The following is an 18,768-nucleotide window of genomic DNA, read 5'->3' as shown; positions in this document are numbered from 1 at the left end:
TGGTAAGCAAGCAAGCAGTCTGTCTTTCCCATCACCTATAGTCTTATAAGCTCCTAAGTGTTCCCATCAGTGTTACACCAGCTCAGTGGAGCATCTAGAGGAAACTAGATCTCTTCCAAGGACCAAAGACCAGGTGGAATGACAAAGAAGTTTCCTGAGCTCTAGCAGAAGACGGTCTTACTGACAGGCCAGGTTATGCTGCAGAAACACATAGTACCAACATCCCATTGACTTAACACAACAAAAGTTTATTTCTCATTCCTACAGTCCATTATAGGTCTGGGGGACTCTCCAGAACAGATACCCCTCCCCAATGTGGGGGGCTTGGCATTGCAGACTGTTCTAATCTTGTGACTCCTCTCTATGTGCTTATAAGACTGAGGCAGGAAAAGACACCACTAGAGAGTCCTGCAGCAACAAACAAATGCTACAGCCGAGAAGGGAAACTTTTGCTCACACCCATTGCTCAAAATTATCTCAGGATCCTAACTGCAAGGAGAAAAAAGTCTAACCACTCCCTTCTTACTGTTCACTAGGATACAAGTCCATGAGGATATGCATTTTGTCTCCTTGTCCACTACTATATCCTTAGTTTAAAAGACTACCTGGGTACATAATAGGCCCTCATCAAATTGAATGAATGAATGCAGTGTCAGCAAGAAATCCACATGTATATCTTGGGAGAAAAAACAAGAGTCCCAGGGGTGTAAGGCTGAGACTGTTGGGTAAGATCTATGCAGACCAGAGCTGCAGAGCTGGCCAAGCTTAAGAAATAAGCACACTGGTATACTGGTACAGGTATCTTAAGAGAAGAAAATGAAATCCTGTTGACAGCGGCAGAAAAACCTCAGGTGACTTACACCATAGAGCACTGAAGCCAAGGACCAAATCAACCGAGCAAACCACCACCACGAGTGCTCAGCTCCTGGAAGGAGCTGCAACAGCCACAAATGCATCTGCTCCTTTAATGTAGTCAGTCCACCCAACATACCACTGGGGACCAGGGGAAAGGGAAGGACACGCACACTGAGACGCTGCTATTTCCCAGGCTGATAGGTGCTTTTCCTTCATCAACCCCTCTAATCCCCAGAAAAACCCTGAGTTGAGTGTTATCTCTATTTCATATGAAAACTGGAGATTTAAGAGTGTTTCAGTAACCAATCAAGAAACAGGAATGTTTTACAAGCTAGAAACAGAAATAGATACAATACAATGTCATCCAGGCTGGCTGGGCAGGGACAACATACAGATCAGTCCTGCTAATCCTGCCCTCAGGCCTGACTGATGCAGCTAAGTGACAGCCAACAGACCCACTAGCTATAGGGTCTTAACAAGCCTCTGGATCTCTTTGAACCTAACTTCCCTTTTTATAAGAGATTTGTAAGAGATCATTTAACCTCTTTCCTAATACTACCTGAAAGCTCTAACAGGAACACATCTGAATCACTGCTGTAGGTGTTATAAGAAAATCCACAGCCCATAGAGATTTTTGGCATTCTATGCTATGCTGGAGAAAACAGAAACTGGAAGACCCTGCCTGTTTAACAGTTTAGTGTAAGTCAACCAAGGCAGATGCAGGTTCACCTAGCCTTGCCTGCCACTCAACATCAGTTCCCAAATCTTTCCTTTTGGGAACTTGGTCTCCTGCTCAGTGAATTCCCAGAGCACCATTCCCAGTGACCCACAGGATCCTCCCTACTGCATACACTCCAGTTCCCAGACAAACATAACTTTCTTGTTGTTCTTAGTAACAAACAAAAGCCAAGTTAAAATACAGACAAAAACCTAAGAAGTTGATCCTGAATTCCCATTAATTTCCATGAGCTTCAGAAAAGTGCTCATGTTTATGACTGTTTTATCCTATTGGCATTGTGAGGTAAGGAGTCCAGTTAATTGCAGAAAATTCTTTTCATCTAAAACATACCAAATGGCTAAAAATTCCAACCCATGTGCACATGATCTCATTAGATATTCTTTTTTCCAACACCACAAATGAGAGGCAATGATAGTGCATTATTAGTTCACCTGGCAGATTCTCTAACAGTGAAGTAAATGATTTCATCACAGTAAAAACTGTGCTAACAGGACTAAAGAGATATAGTTGCTAAAATGTTCAAGAAGGAACTCAGAACCAGGCCAACTTTGTGAACACTGTCCAATGACAAAACAGAGTAAGAAAATCCAATTTGGCTCTTGGAAAACTTTATATTAGGATTCATTTCCACCTCATGAGACTACTGAAATTCGTAAGTCTGCTAACTGGAAGACAATGGTATGTAATGAAACATGTATATTACTGCTTTCTGTTTTGGAAGACCATGCTACAAACGTTTCTATCATATGTGCTGAAGAGTGGCTGGGGAGGTCATTCTGTGACCACAGAAGACTGATGATTCATGACTGCATCTGCTATTTTGAAGCTGATCTTGCTATTTTGCCAGGTACAATCCCAAAGCAGCTTTTTCCCTTACTCAGAATATTCTTAGAACACTATTTTTGCTAAGGAATTCAGTGAAAGTTCTAAGTAAAAACAGTAAGTAGTACAACTATTAATGTTTCCCCTCCACAGTCAACCCTGATTTCTTTCTGTGAAACATGACGTTTACATCTCCAAATTTTCCACTGGTGAAAAATTCTTCATGCTTAATTTTGCATTTTTTAATAAACTTTAGGGTCAAGCGCCGCTTCGTATATGTCTGTAGGCTGAGGACACTGAACAGCTTTCCTTCACTGGTGTCAAAGTCTTGAGCACTTATTGAAGATTCTCCTGCATGTGCTACAGGTGGGTTCTCCGGTGTTTAATAAGGTGGGAATTTTGACTGAATTTTTTTCCACATTGATGACATGTAAAGGGCTTCTCTCCAGTGTGAGTTCTTTGGTGTGTGTGGAGATGTGAATTTTGACTGAAGCTTTTCCCACACCATGAGCATTTATATGGCTTTACTCCTTGGTGTGTTGTTAAGTGCTTATTGAGATCTGACCTCCATCTAAACCTCTTATCACACTGTTCACATTTATATGGTTTCTCTTCAGTGTGAATTCTTTGGTGCTTAATAAGGTCAGAACTAACTCTGAAGCTTTTCCCACATTCCTGACATTTAAAAGGCTTCTCTCCTGCACGTTCTTTCTCGTGAAGCTCGATAAGTTTCAGCAGCTCTTCTTCCCACCAGTTTGAAAATTTAATTCCTTCCTTCACTGGAAAATCTTGGTGCCATTTCCCCACCCTATGCATATCACCATGATTTTCTTTGCCCATTGTTTTCTGATGAACATTCACACTGGCTTTTTTTGATACTATGTCTCCTGGTGCTTGTATTTCTAAGTCAGAAAAACATATAGGGTGATGATTTTCAGTGTCATTTTTCATCTTTATCTCTGTTGGAATAAACATAAGAATCAGCCAACTGTATGTCAGAGCAAGAAAACCATGGGAATAGAAAAAAACACAATATTCACTGATTTAAAAAAAATAGGGAAGTAGAATCTTAAAATGTTAAGCCCTTGTAAAGGTTCCTACCAAGGCACATTTCTCCTCTTCCCATGGTATATTTACCTGAAAACAGCTCTCCGGGACTGTCTTTGAATATTGGGGATCTTTGAACCCATGGCTCTTCCCCTTGCTCTAAGCAGCAAATCACTTTAGTTTTGGGGAGCACAAATAATGCTGTGAAATAAAAAACTGAAGTCAGTGACTGGAACTAACAATGGTTCACTAATTCCAGACTACTTCAGGAAGTGCAAAAGATACTTTAACAGTTTCTTATCCTGAATGGTTAAATGGAGTGTCTCATATCCAATATTAAGTTTACACTATACTGCATTTGTGAGTGGGTATGTAAAGACTGGGAAATAAATCTAAGCTAGATCTATGAAAAGGGTATGCGAATTCATTGCGTGTTCCCCATCTTCTGAAACCAATACTCCATATTCAACTAAGCTGTAACCAAACTCCAGAGGCTACAGGAAATACAGGCTGGTCCTATTACCTCTTTAGGAAGACCCATACTGGATAAGGCCAGGTCTAGGGGAGTCAATGTGAAGGTCAGTGGGCTGGGTATCATAAATACAAGTGATTCCTGTTATATTATAGCAAGTTTCAATTGAGTTCTCAGGTACCAGACACTGGACCAGGAAAGATTTCTACTACTCCTATAGCTCACTGGTTCACATCCAGGTGGAGGAAACAGACCAGAATTACTTAGTGGACTTTCTTTAAATCATATTGCCAAGTATGGAAAGCATTCATCACTCAGTCATTCAATACATATGTGCTGAGTGGCTATGGTGCACCAGGCACCCTCTATGTGCTAGGGATACAGTGGTGAATAAGCCAAGCCCCTTGATCTCAGAGAGCTTATCTTCTAGTGCAGAGTGAGACAGTCTAACGTCAATAAACACACAAATAAAATATCAGGAAGTGATAAACGTTTTGAAGAAAACTAAAGCAGGGTGAGAGAACACTTAAGATTCTGCTTCAGTGAAGGTATTTTAAATAAGGCTATGTGAAAAGCCTCTCTTAGTGATATTTGAAGGACTTCCCTTGGTGGTCCAGTGGTTAAGACCCATGCTCCCAATGCAGTGGGTCCGGGTTTGATCCGTGGTTGGGGAGCTAAGATGCTGCAACTAAGAGTTCGCATGCTGCAACTAAAAATCCCGCATGCTGCAACTAAAGATCCAGAGTGCCAAAACTAAGACCCTGCACAGCCACATAAATATATATTAAAAAAAAAAAGGAAAAAAAGTGATATTTTGAGCAGAACCCTAAACTGAGAGTTTTGTCATATGGCAGAAAAGTGTGCCAGGCACAGGGAAGGAGAAAGAAATGAGCACACCAAGCCCATGAAACAGCAAGATGAGCAGTGTGAATAAAGAGGCCAGAGCAAGGGCCCGAGTGGGAGGAGACGACAGCAGGGAGATGAGGAGGGGCCAGATCGTGGAGGAAGCCTTGGTAAGGAATTTGGTTCTTATATTGAATGTGATGAGAAGTTATTGTAAGGTTTTTAAGCAGAAAATGTCATCATCTGATTAGGTTTGGTTTTTTTTGGCCACACCCTGCAGCTTCCAGGATCTTACTTCCCCAACCAGGGATTGAACCCACACCCTTCACACTGAAAGTGCAGAGTCCTAACCACTGGACCACCAGGGAATTCCCCGTGATTAGGGATGTTTTTTTTGTTTTGTTTTTTTTAAATAACTTTATTTATTTATTTTTGGCTGTGTTGGGTATTCGTTGCTGTACGCAGGCTTTCTCTAGTTGCGGTGAGCAAGTGGGGGCTACTCTTTGTTGCAGTGTGTGGGCTTCGCATTGTTATGTCTTCCCTTGTTGCAGAGCACAGGCTCTAGCCGAGTGCACTTCAGTAGTCGTGGTACGCAGGCTCAGTAGTTGTGGCGCACGGGCTTAGTTTCTCTGCAGCATGTGGCAACTTCCTGGAGCAGGGCTCAAACTTGTGTCCCCTGCATTGGCAGGTGGATTCTTAACCACTGCGCCACCAGGGAAGCCCCCCATGATTAGGTTTTCAAAAGACTCTAGCTGCTGTGTGGAAAACTGATTGTGGGAGGGCAGGAGTGGTGGCAGTTAGAAAGTATTGAGGTGAACCTTGTGGCTGAGACGAGGATGCTAACAGCACAAGAGGCTGAGACATGATCTGATTCAAGCTACACTGTGAGGGTGGAGCCAAGCTGATTAGCGATGACCTAGTAGTGGGGTACGATGGCAAGATCACAGTAAAGAATGATCCATAGGTTTTCTGGCCTGAAATACTGGGTGAATGGTAGTGTCCTTTAGGGAGACAGGAAAGAGAAGAGCAAAGCAAATTTGGAGGGAAGGGAACAAAAATTCTGGATAAGGAATGAGCATGTGAACTTGGCAAAAGCTCCCAGGTAAACTGGTTACACCTTTTCCCTGCTGAACCACTATCTGAGAATCAAAAAGCAACTGGTAAATATATCTGTGTATATAAAAAAGAAAAAAAAAAAAGCAACTAGAAAAGAGACTCTCTCACAGAGAAAGCCAAGAATATGACAGATTACTCAACTCCTATGCAAAGGGAAGGGCAAAGAACTTCCCTGGTGGTTTAGTGGTCAAGAATCCACCTTCCAATGCAGCAGACGGGGGTTCAACCCTTGGTCAGGGAACTAAAATCCCACATGCCGTGGGGCAATGAAGCCCGCGCCACAACTACAGAGCCCGCGCGCTCTAGAGCCTGTGTGCCACAACTAGAGAGAAGCCCACGTGCCACAACGAAACATCTTGCATGCCACATCGAAGATCTCGCGTACCACAACTAAGGTCTGACGCAGCCAAATAAATAATTTTTTTAAAGAAAGATTCAGGACTTCCCTGGTGGCGCAGTGGTTAAGAATCCGCCTGCCAGTGCAGGGGACAGAAGTTTGAGCCCTGGTCCGGGAAGATCCCACATGCCGCGGAGCAACTAAGCCCATGTGCCACAACTACTAAGCCTGCACTCTAGAGCCCGCGAGCCACAACTGCTGAAGCCCACGTGCCTAGAGCCTGTGCTCTGCAACGAGAAGCCACTGCAATGAGAAGCCCATGCACCACAACAAAGAGTAGCCCCTGCTCGCCGCAACTAGAGAAAGCCCGCGTGCAGCAATGAAGACCCAACACAGCCAAAAAGATAAATTAAAAAAATTAAAAAAAAAAAGATTCAATGAAGGGAAGGGGAGAATCTTTACCTAGAGAGATGACAGTCTCATAGTTTTCTTGCATTACATCATTGTAGAGGGCCTTCTGAGTAGGATCCAGTAACTCCCATTCTTCCTGGGAAAAATATATGGCCACTTCTTCAAATGTCAACAAGCTCTAAAAATAGAATACGCTTTAGCTAAGTATTTGCCACTTCAAAAGCAGCCCAACCATCTGACCCATGATTTGTATGTTAGGCCAGGAACTAAAGGAACAGCACATGATACTTTTTAAAGTGAGGAGGCAGAAATGGAAGAGGCAAGGGATCAGCAAACAGTCTGGGAGGTGTCCAGTTCCCCAGCAGGATCACCTGGGTTAACACGCCTCTAAGCACGTGCTGGGCAGTGTAGGTCAAGGGCAGCAGGGAGAGGCAGCCCTAAGAAGCTGGAAAGCATAGCTCACCTGGGACTCAGGCAAGATGAGCTCAGGTGCCACTGGCCAGTCTTTGGTGTTTGTCTGTTCAGGAAAGGCTAGGATCCGGTGAGCAGGCACCGCTGTGGGTGAAAGACAGCAGAGGTAATTTCTCTCGCTTCTGTTTCTGAACGTGGTAGGCTCTTTTCTAAAATACAGAAGACCCCGATTTTTTTAGTATTGATGAGATACCTTTACAAGTACGTGTGCTGGACTTCCCTGGTGGTGCAGTGGTTAAGAATCCGCCTGCCAATGTAGGGGACATGGGTTCAAGCCCTGGTCCAGGAAGATCCTACATGCCATGGAGCAACTAAGCCCGTGCACCCCAGATACTGAGCCTGTGCCCTAGAGCCCAAGAGCCACAACTACTGAAGCCCGCGCACCTAGAGCCCATGCTCTGCAACAAGAAAAGCCACCACAGTGAGAAGCCCGCGCACCACAAGGAAGCCACCACAATGAGAAGCCACCTCAATGAGAAGCCCATGCACCACCTCACTCACCGCACTAGAGAAAGCCCACGTGCAGCAACGAAGACCCAACACAGCCAAAAATAAATAAATACATAAATTTATTTATTAAAAAAAAAGTGTGTGTGCTGTTCAGAAATGCCTCTCTCATTATAAATGAAAACCATGGAACTACCAGCCTCTAAAACAGGTTCCCTAGTTTTCATGAGCAAATTAATGAAACGAAAAAAATTTTTATTACCCTCTCGTGACATAAATTGAAAACAAAATACTCAGGGAATCCAGTGTACAGTAAGAGATGTAGTTTTTTTCTTTTTTTATCATTTATTACTTTTTTTCTGGTACAAATAGTGTTGACATTCTGCCACTAACCATCCATTCTGATCCCAATTCCTTCCATATTTTCAGCATGAGGTGAGACTGACCCTCTCTGCTTTTCTAAAAGAAGAATTCCTGATGTTATTACCAGGGTTCTGTGGTTTGGAGATTTCTGAATCTTAGGCCAACCCCAACCTTCAACCACACCTGGTCTGCTCTACCATAATCTGGGGGGCATCCTAATTGCTAACGTGGCTACATTAGAAGATCCACAGGGCAAGCAAGAAAATGGTAACAACATTCTGGCATAACAAATTACTATCCCAGCTCCCAGGAGAAGGCAAGTAATGTGAAGCTCCTTACCTCTCTCACATACAGGCTCAGTTTCTTTGTGGGTATTCCTGATCAGCAGCTCTTGTAGACTCTGGTGTGTATTCCAAAATTCTTCATCCTGGGACATGCCCACTTGCTGGGCCTCTGCTGGCTTCAGCTTGAAGCCTAGGGCCTCTGCTGTCTCTCCCAAGAGCACTGCCTCCTTTCCCAGCTCATGGTCTGCAACCTAGAAATAATGCCCATTCTTGTTACCATGGAACTTACTTTTCATTTGGGAGTTGGTGCGAGAGGGAGGAAAAAGCAGAGTGCGAACTGTGGGAAGAAGGAGACGCTAAAGGAAATGTCACAAAGACTTAAGAGAGATACGGGACCACCAATTTTCCACAAGAACTATACACAAAATATAGGAAAATTGGCAGAAGAGGAAAAAAGGTGTGGTCACTGTCAGCCCTCCAAGACAGCAGCCCCCACCCTCTGCATCCAGCCCAGCTCAGACCACTAACAGGGCTACACAGGCCACCTGTTCTCATGCTGCCTTGACAGACTTTCTCTCCCAACTTAGATTCTTGCCTTAGTGGTTTCCTGTCCTCTAACTCTCTCAAAAGATTAAGGAATTGAATTTAAAAGTTGTCCTGTCAACCAGATTTTCCACATGGCCAGGGAAGAGTCTCACAGAGGATTGGGATGAAATGGAGAAAAAAGTGGGAGGAAAGAGTCAAGGTTCCAACCTATCCCCAGATGATTTTGACACAAAACGTGTGCCCTCCCAGTATTCTCAGTAGGCCTGTGAAGCTAGCTGGTATGCTGCCACCTGCCCAAGGGCATGCCCTGGATCCCCGCTCACAGCACAGCCAAGGAACAACCACTGAGGGAAGGCAGTGGAGGCCCTTGTCTATGGTACAGAGGACACTATCCCTCACGCTCTTTCTTCTCTCAGCTACTCTGTTGGGATTTCCAAATCTTTCTTTCCCTGTTTTCTTTCTACTTTTTCTCTTCCTGGGCAGTCTTCCTCTAGTTGTTTGGCTTCTCCTTCTCCTTCCTATCTTCAATCTCCTTTGGTCTCTGAGAATTACTGCTTTTTGGGATCTGTCCCTTCCTCTCCAACTCCTTATTGCCTTTTGTTTGTTTCTAAGAACTTGAGGCTCATCTCCTTTGCCAAGCCAGACTAGGCTCATTACCCTCAACACACCCTGGCTCCAAAGAGGGCAAAAAGCAACTCTCCCTAAGGCCAGGGAAGTCTGCCAGGATCTCTGAAACCTGTGAACTGACTATGGCTGTGAGTCTGTGCTTTCATGTCCTGCTTTACATGTCCTAAAGGAACAACAGAACTGAGACTTAATTCATCTTATTTCCCAATTAATTGCCCCCAATACATCCACCTTCACCCTGTTTTACTGCACACATGAAGAATCTTTCTTCTCACCCCATTCCTCATTTGACCAGATTCCCTCTGTAAGTGTTCTACCAGGACCACAGCCTCCTCAATGTTCTGTAGATGGTGCTTCTTTACGCAAGTCTGGGTGTCCCTGGGCAGAATGGTCAGGAACTACTCTAGGACCACAAGTTCCAAGATCTGCACTTCTGACTGAATCTCTTGCCTCAGCCACCATGGGCTTAATTTCTGAAGCTGGTCAACAGCCTCCCTGGGTCCAGCTGCATCATGACAGAGGAAGCTCTAGAAGTGCTGGTGAGACCTCTTGGGACTGAGACTGTCCGTTTGGGGGGGCATATTTCTTATGCTGACTGGAGCTCTCTGTCACAGGTCCCTTGGTCTCCCACAGAGTCCTGATCTGAGGGTTCAAGTACTTACCCACCTTCAGATCTACTGTCATCATTCTGATCTAGGAACAATTTGGCTCCTGTGTTGGACACACCACCAGCACCATCTTTGACAACTGAGGCCCAGTCTGATCTGGAACAAAACCAATAGAAGGTTCTTCTTTCTAAGGCAATAAAGTGAGAAAAAAAAAGTGCATGTCAATAAAAAAGTCACACGAACTTTACTACTTGTTACTTATCATAAGAGAAAAATGAACTTTAAAAATCAACTGCCAAGCCCTTGTTTCTCTCCTTTTCTTTCTATTATTCAACGGAATACAGCACGACTTATTAAAGACAAATGTAAATAAATTACTTTGCCTTAAAAAAAAAAATAGGGCTTCCCTGGTGGCGCAGTGGTTGAGAATCTGCCTGCCAATGCAGGGGACATGGGTTCGAGCCCTGGTCTGGGAAGATCCCACATGCCGCAGAGCAATTCGGCCCGTGAGCCACAATTACTGAGCCTGCATGTCTGGAGCCTGTGCTCTGCAACAAGAGAGGCCACGGCAGGACTTCCCTGGTGGTGCAGTGGTTGAGAGTCCGCCTGCCGATGCAGGGGACACGGGTTCGTGTCCCAGTCCGGGAAGATCCCACATGCCGCGGAGCAGCTGGGCCCATGAGCCATGGCCGCTGAGCCTGTGCGTCCAGAGCCTGTGCTCCGCAACGGGAGAGGCCACCACAGTGAGAGGCCCGCATACCGCAAAAAAAAAAAAAAAACAAAGAGAGGCCACGACACTGAGGGGCCTGCACACCAGGATGAAGAATGGCCCCCGCTCACCCCAACTAGAGAAAGCCCTCGCACAGAAACGAAGACCCAACACAGCCAATAAATAAATAAATAAAATTTTTAAATAAATCAATTAATTAAATCAGGAGAGGTTGGTGGGTGAAAAAACTAGTACCCACTGGCTCCAAGGAGTTTGGGGATTATCCAAAGATTTAATTGATGCACTTCCTATGCCATCCTCTCCATGTAAAGGAAAGATCAGGAGAATATTCTGAGTTTCTCTTAAATTTCAACATAGCGTCCTAGTCTGTCTTCAGTAAGAGGGTACAACTTCTATGACCTTTGCTCTTTTGGAAAGATGAAAGACTTCACTTCCTGGACCATTTGAGGTGCTCCTTTGCATTGTATGAAAACTGGCAGAAGAGCTGGAACAATGAGACCAGAGTGGAAGAACAGTAATTCAGAAAAATGGAGCCTTATTCTTCTCAAAAGCATCCCCCAATTAAGTAACTAGCTGCTCTACATTCATCTTGGCATTTCTTTGTAAGATATATAAAGAGCACCATGCAGAAGATTTATGCCTGAATTTTTAATTTTCATTACTTGACTTAGGAAAAATTACAGCCGATCCTTGTTCACAAAATGTGTATCCAAATGTCAGTTGGGAAAAAGGACAGCATGTTAGTTGGTCATGATTACATTCAGCTGCTACATTTCTCCAGGGCTCATTTAGACCTCTAAGCGAGGCTGAGGAGAGCCTTGTGAGGCTCACTTTCCCTGAGGTGATCCAGCAGAAAGGGCACCGAAATTCTGCCCAGGAAGCTACGGTGTTCACAAACGGCCGGCTCCCGATGCCCACCTGGCTCTGAGGAGCAGGGACACTTCCCAAGCTTTCACATCAGAGGAAGCTGATCTCTCTGAGGCTGGACCACCCGTTTCTCCCGCAGTAACATCAACCGGTAAAGGAAGCGCCGGCGGAGGCGGGAAAGTGGACACGACCGCCCGGGCGCGCCCGCGAGCACTGTGCCTGCGGGCAGTGTCCGAATGGGCTCCCGCAGCGCGGCCCCGGGCGCCACCCGCACAAACGTTGGAGAGAGCGGCCTCACGAGCCTGACGGCGGGCCTCGCCCCAGACAGTCCAGCCGCCCGGCTCGGAAATACCCTCGGCCGCCTTGCAGCGGCCGGCGTCTCTCGGGGGCTCCGGAGCCTGCGCTGAAGCGGAAGCCGCTTCTAGGTTACCTCGGATGTCTTGGCTTCGTGGAGGCCGCTCCCTCCTCCCGGGGATCTATCGCAAGTCGCCGCCGGTCCGCTACCGCTCTAAGGAGGACAGCTCCCCGCCCCGCGCCACTCAGAGGTGGGTTCCGAGGCTCAGGCCGGGAACCACTTAGGCTCGCCTGGCACGGACGTCCCGCCCGGAGCAGTTCCTGCGCCGCGGGCTTACCCACCCCCACCCCTCACTCTATCCAACCGGAAGGGGAAGTGACGTACTTTCGGGGAGAGGCTCCTCGTAGGTCAATGTGTTCCCACCGCCGCGAACTGGCGTTTACCAGGCGAGGAGAGTTGATGTCACGGAGTCTCAGGCCCGCGGAGCCTGAGGACCCTGCACGGTGGCTGTCCTCTCGCGGCCATTACTTCCTTCGTCGTTGTGGGTGGCGACTGGTAACCCGGAGTCCCACCGCGTGACGTCCCCGCCCCTGCCAGTGCCCGAGCTGTCCTCCCGCCGCTTCACACAGCCTCCTCCGGTACCTGGTGTTGACTTAAAACAATAAAATAGCCAGTTATTTTATCAGCAGAATGAGTTAATTTGGGGACAATAAAGAGTTGCTATTTGGAATATGCAAACCCTGGCAACCATAAGCAAGTCTGGAGAACATGGTTCTTTCACACAGGAGACCTGAGGAGTTCGGAGCGACTGTTGTAACCCAAGAATCCACTGGAGGAAAATGGGAGTGTAGTGGCTTGTCATTGGCTGAATTTTGACAGTCTCTCATTGGCTCGCCTGTTGCTAGGTCAGGAGAAAATCTTCCTCCTGGTGGGTAGTAAAGTAGTAACCTGTTGCTAATGCAATTGATGTCTAGTGGTTGGGCGTGAGATCGACCCCTTTGAGCTCTGATTCCATTTTAAATGAGGTACCGTTTATAATTTTCACAAAGGCAGTTTCGTCTAACTAATCTGGCTTGTGATAGGTGTGACCCAGACACTCACATGCAACCAAAGTTCCTACAGCTGGCTGAGCACGGCAATCCCTCTGTCTTACAACAGGCGTGTCAACAACCAAAAGATTCTCACTAATTAGAGAAATTAGAGAAATGAAAATGCAAATCAAAACTACCTCACACCGTCAGAATGGGCATCATTAAAAAGTCTACAAATAACAAATACTGGAGAGGGTGTGGAGAAAAAAGAACCCTCGTACACTGTTGGTGGGAATGTAAGTTGGTGTGGCCACTATGGAAAACAGTGGAGGTTCCTCAGAAAACTAAAAATAGAATTACTATATGGTCCAGCAATCCCACTCCTGCACATATACCTGGACAAAACTATAATTCAAAAAGATACATGCACCCCTCTGTTCATAGCAGCACTATTCACAATAGCCAACACATGTAAACAACCTAAATGTCCATCAACAGATGAATGGATAAAGATGTGCTATATATATACAATGGAATACTACTCAACCATAAAAAAGAATGAAATAACATGGATACAACCAGACATTATCATACTAAGTGAAGTCAAACAAAGATAAATACCATATAATATCACTTATATGTAGAATCTAAAATATGGCATAAATGAACTTATCTACAAAACAGAAACAGACTCACAGACATAGAGAACAGGCTTGTGGGTGCCAAGGGGAAGCAGGGTGGGGGAGGGAAGGACTGGGAGTTTGGAATTAGCAGATATAAACTATTATATATAAGATGAATAAGTAACAAGGTCCTACTGTATAGCACAGGGAACTATATTCAATATCCTATGATAAACCATAATGGAAAAGAATATTTAAAAAAATAATGTATATGTGTGTATAACTGAGTCACTTTGCTGTGCAGCACAGATGGGCACAACATTGTAAATCAACTTCAATTAAAAAAAACAGAAAATTCTTGTTTACAGAACTGGCTCAGGTACTTACAACATGCAGAGGAGAAATCTTGTGTTCTACAGGGAAAAATACCTCCCTTCCTTTATTCTTGGCAGACAAGACCTACTGAAAACTCTCTACCCACCCTCCTTCCTTCAGTGGGGAAAGAAAATGTTTTCTTAAAAGTTGCCATGGGGCTTCCCTGGTGGCGCAGTGGTTGAGAGTCCACCTGCCGATGCAGGGGACGCAGGTTCGTGCCCCGGTCCGGGAAGATCCCACATGCCGCGGAGCAGCTGGGCCCGTGAGCCATGGTCGCTAAGCCTGCGCGTCCAGAGCCTGTGCTCCACAACGGGAGAGGCCACAACAGTGAGAGACCCGCGTACCGCAAAAAAAAAAAATAAATAAATAAAAAAAAAAAAAAAAAAAAAAAGTTGCCATGGACACCAATGAGAAAAACAAACATGTACTTAAGAAGCAGTAATTAAATCAAGTTTCTCCACCTTGTTTCAACTGCCTGTCCCCTTACCCAGGCCCTCTCCAATCTGATTTCCATTCTCTTTCCATACTCCCCTTCCCATCATTGCCTTCGTCTCCTGGGTTCTCACTCTAAATGCTGCACCAAGGTCACTGCCTTCTCAGTGCTTCCTGGATGATGCGCCCTCACCCAGGCTTGGATCTCCCTGTGCAGAATGATCAGGAATTGCTTCAGCTCCAGGATCCTATACTTGAATGCAGCTTGGGCTGCAATGATCATGAGCAGAGCTCCCAGAGCTGGCTGAAAGCTTGTGAGTGAAGCTCAGCAGTTGCTGATAATGGGAGAGTCTGAAGAGCTGGTGGGAGATCTCCAAGTTGCCAGCCTCTCTGAGAGGTCAGAATCTGCTATCAGCCACCTGAGAGAATGTGAGCAATAAAGGGGAATTCAAATCGAACTGAGGCTGATCTTTGGCCCAAAATTCAATCCCTACAATGTGGGGATAATCAACCTGGTATATGAGACAGGAAATGGAAGTTGTTACCTGTTACCTAATGGAAATTGCACAGACTTCGACCATCAGGTGGATCCAGTTTCCAGTCCCAGCTGAACTCCACACTAACTGATGTGAGGCAAAATATTCAACCTCTCTTAGCCTCTTTTTCTCATCTGAGCATAACAATACCTACCATGCAGCAAAGAGAAAAAGATTAGAAATGCTATTTGTATAGCATCTGGCCCAGTGCTTCCCACTTAGAAGGTGCAGAGTAAATGGTCTGGGGTGGTGTAAGAGAAGCTCCATCTTACAGGAATTTCAAGCATATCTCACTACTTAACATATATTAATTTGTTTAATGTCTGTCATCCCCACAAAAATGTAAGGTTCTTGGAGAGCAGGTAATTTGTTTTATTGTTGAAACACAGCTCCTCGAGAAGTGTCTGGTCCTAAAGTAAATATTTGGCAAATGAATGGGTGAAAAAAGACAAGGAAGACTGGGGTCTTCAGACCTCATTAATTGCCTGGGTGTCCAGTACTTAAGCATTATAAACAGTATGAAAGGAGACGAAGACTGGTCTCTAGCTTAGATGTCTCTGAGATCTGTCTCCCCTTCATTTCCACTCCTGTAGCTCTAGAGTGGGATTTCTGAACTTCAGAACTGTTGACATTTGGGGCCGGACAGGTCTTTGCTGTCTGTGTGCATGGGTGGGTATCCTATACACTGTAGGATGTTTAGCTGTACCCCTGGCCTCCACCCACTAGATGTCAGGAGCACCCACCAGTCCCGACAAGACTGACTCCAGACTTTGTCAAATGTATTTGGGCGGCAATCGGCCCCGATTGAGAACACCTGGTCTAGGCACATATCATTAGGCCAGACTGGTAGATGAGTCTCCCATCTGTTCACCTGGTCTTTGTACAGAGCACATCTGGACTTCTTGACTTTCTAATAATCTAATTGCTCAAAAGCCTTTAAGACTTCCTAATGCCACTGAAATAAGCCAAGATCTCCTAACTCGCAAGGCTCTCCCTAGCATTCAAGGCCCAACCTACCCCTCCAGCCTCGTTGCACACTCTCCTATACACAGTCTACAAACCAGCACAGGTGAACTGGTCCCACATCCTGGAACAGCATCTGTGCCTTCCAGCCTTAGTGCCTTTTCCCAAGGCCTGATTCATCCTTTCCATAGAAACTGAACACTAGCGGTACCAGTTTGCACTCCTTCCAATCAAGGGAGAAAGGGCAACTTTGTTTAGAAATTAGACATGTGGAAATAAGGAAAAAATTTCAAGGAGTGCACCATCAGAGAAGGCAAGAAACCCAGAGAATGAGGACTGGTAACACCACCACTATCACCTTCTTGGAAGCTCCTAACACTTTGAAGTCCTCAGTCCCGTCTTTAACTCTCTCTCAGAGTGCCTTCTCTTACTGAAAATGAGTCCCCCTAAAACTGAGTTTCCCTGTTGAGTTTATGATTAATCACTCTACCCAAAATTTTTATTACCTTTCTTGTACCCTCTGACCTCAGTTTGTAATAGGGGTGGGGCAGGGCGGGAGCACAGCCATTAGTGCAAGGCTGTTAGTGGCCTTGCTATACTAATGGTCAGCATCATGGTAGTCCCGGTGGTGGCACTCTCCCTGGGTTGCAGTCCACAGGACCTGACCCCTCTTTGCAGGGCCTGAGGAGCCTGAGGGCCAGCTAGGTCCTGGGTGCCTTGCTCCCTCAGTGATGATGGCTGGGTAGGGTCTGGGGACCTGGCCTGGAGGGCGCCACCAGCTGAGATCTGCCTCTTCAGCTGGGCCTGGGCATTGGCGGGAGGACACAGGCTGGGTGCTGGATGAATGCTCCCCAGCAGGGTAACTGGCCCGCACAGGGACCCTCTCCTCTTAGCCAAGGCCTAGACTTAAGAGAGCAAAAGTTGATCCTTGGGACCTTGAACAAGTAAAATGAGGGGTAATGATTTAGCTTTGCTAATGGGATTTGTTAAGTGTTAGTGAGGCCAAACAATTCAAAAATGTCGGAGTTTGGAGCAGAGGAAGGTTTACTGCAGGGTCATGCAAGGAGACGGGTGACTCATGCCTTGAGAAACCTCCAACTCCTCAAAGGCTTTCAGCAAAGCCCTTTAACAAGAAAGGTGAGGGAAGGGCGTGGTTAGTTGTCAACTTCTTGGTGTCAATCCTTTGTTCTTAATGTCCATGTGGGTCAGGTCACAGGTTCCAGCTACAGCATCTTCAAGTGGCCTTTCATGCCAGTGGAGGGTCACCCTAATTCACAGTCAGAGCGTCGCCATCTCCCCGGCCTGCAGGTCTACCTGTCAGTGCTCCTGCCCGGCCAGAAACACCCGACTCGCCCAAAGCCAGAAGCTGCAACGTGTGCACGCACCTGACTCTGCCGCAGCCTTCCCCTTAAGTCCCCCTCCTCTGGCACCACTCTGCGAGGCCTGGCGCCACGAATGCTCCGGAAGGGGGCGAGAGCGCAAACGTTGGCCACATCCCGGGGACTGCGACCTAGGGAGACTGCCACCGCGGGGACCACTGCAGCGCTGACCATTGGTGGAGCGGGGCCTCTAAGGCCTCGCGCGCCTCGCCGCCCGTTACACTGCAAACACCTGCTATCGGCGTTTGGCTTTCTGCGCCGCAGGCACACAGCCCTTGCTCAGTAACATTACCCCAACTAACACCAGAACTTGTTTCTCCGGGTTTATCTACTCCACAGTTTAGGAGCTCTCTATGAGCGCAAGAAGCATGTCTGAGCTGTCTTCGTGTCCCCACCACCCAGCACAAGGGCTCACAAGGACGCGATAAGCTCTCCGTGAACCAGTGTTTTATTCGCGTAAAACACAAGTAAGAGGCTCAGGGCCTTTGAAAGCACACTTCACGGGGACACTGAGCGGACAGGGTGAAGGGCGACAGGCCCCGAACACCAGGTACATCGCCCCTACACCTGTCCAAACAAAAGAAGGATGTCCCGGCTCGCAGCCACTGAGAGACTTCCCGTCACGGGACCCAGGACAAGACAAGAACCTCAGAGAAGAGGGCGGGGCCGCGGAGTTAGGGCCCGCCCCCCGGGAAAACCCTACCTCAAACACACCACTCACCCGCCAGGCTGTCTTTTCCAGCGCGTGCGGCCGGAAGCTGCCGCGGGGCGAGCCGGGACTTCCAGAAGGCCTGACGCATGCGCAAGGGCTAAGCCGGAAAACAGCGCCGCCGGACAAGGAGGCGGTGAGCTACAGGACAACCCTCCCCGCCATGGTTCCGCCCTCCGCTAATCGACAGCAGTGTTCCCCAATGAGAAGACGGGATCCTCCTTGCGTCATAACCTGGACCACTGAAGTGGCTCGAGAGCAGGGGGCCTTAGATCTGGGCGTTTGTTGATGCCTCCTATTGGTTACTGCTGTTCTGCTTGACAGGAGCTTCAGCTTCTCTTTTTTCGAAGGGTCTTTGCACCAGCACCATCTGGGCTCATACCCTGTTTGTAGATGTGACAACGACAGCACTGCTACTCTGCTGTCGAAGCACTGTCAACGAAGCACTGCTCTTCCTTTGCTTCTTCCCACAATCAGACTCTGCTATGTTCCTCTCTCTCTTTCCTGTCAATGTAGCCATCCAGTTAACCTGCCCTCTAAAAAGGGAGGCAACAAGAACGGTCATATACCTTAGAATGGTCATAACTCTAGGACCCTAGAGACTTGAGCACCCTGGTGTACTCTGCAGATAGTCAGCTGTGGTAGCCAGTGGATCTCTCTAGTACTTCGTTACATCACCTATAAAATAAATATAATAGCTGGCAGGAACAATGTAAGGCTCAAGATAGACAATGTATGTGCCAGTGCTTAGAGAAAACTGCTCAGTGTTATCACTGATACTGGAGGCTCTATAGAGAGTACGTAGACAAGAAAAAGAATAAAAGGCCTTCAAATAGGAAA

The 18,768-nt window shown here is 46.6% G+C and overlaps 1 pseudogene; it reads right to left on the bottom strand.

Annotated features, from left to right (window-relative positions):
• Nucleotides 1-227: 227 nt before the first annotated feature.
• Nucleotides 228-12,222, bottom strand: LOC116740708 (annotated as a pseudogene).
• Between the last annotated feature and the right edge of the window lie 6,546 nt (nt 12,223-18,768).

This window comes from Phocoena sinus, chromosome 15, assembly GCF_008692025.1.
Source record: "Phocoena sinus isolate mPhoSin1 chromosome 15, mPhoSin1.pri, whole genome shotgun sequence".
NCBI lineage: Eukaryota > Metazoa > Chordata > Mammalia > Artiodactyla > Phocoenidae > Phocoena > Phocoena sinus.
The sequence above is the reverse complement of the archived record's forward strand: the minus strand, read 5'-3'. Positions and strand labels throughout refer to the sequence as shown.